The 253-nt window shown below is 39.1% G+C and overlaps 1 pseudogene; it reads right to left on the reverse strand.

Annotated features, from left to right (window-relative positions):
* The window catches only part of LOC118334000, a 3,409-nt pseudogene that overhangs the window by 2,088 nt on the left and 1,068 nt on the right, over positions 1–253 (reverse strand).

Consider the following 253-nt stretch of genomic DNA (forward strand, 5'->3'; position numbering starts at 1 on the left):
AGAGAAACAGCCGGTTATTAAACTAATTTTGACGGCTCTGGATGGAGGAAAACCTGCTAGATCGGGCACATTGCAGATAAATGTTAATGTATTAGATGTCAATGATAATCCACCAATTTTTAGCAAATCGCTTTATAAAGTGCGTGTCCGTGAAAATGCTGCACACGGAGCAGTGGTAATGAAGTTAAATGCAACAGATTTAGACGAGGGCATGAACAGTAAGATCCTTTATTCCTTGATCAAACGAGGAAAT

The sequence above is a fragment of the Morone saxatilis genome, unplaced genomic scaffold (genome assembly GCF_004916995.1).
Source record: "Morone saxatilis isolate NCDOM2014 unplaced genomic scaffold, NCSU_SB_2.0 Contig22, whole genome shotgun sequence".
NCBI lineage: Eukaryota > Metazoa > Chordata > Actinopteri > Moronidae > Morone > Morone saxatilis.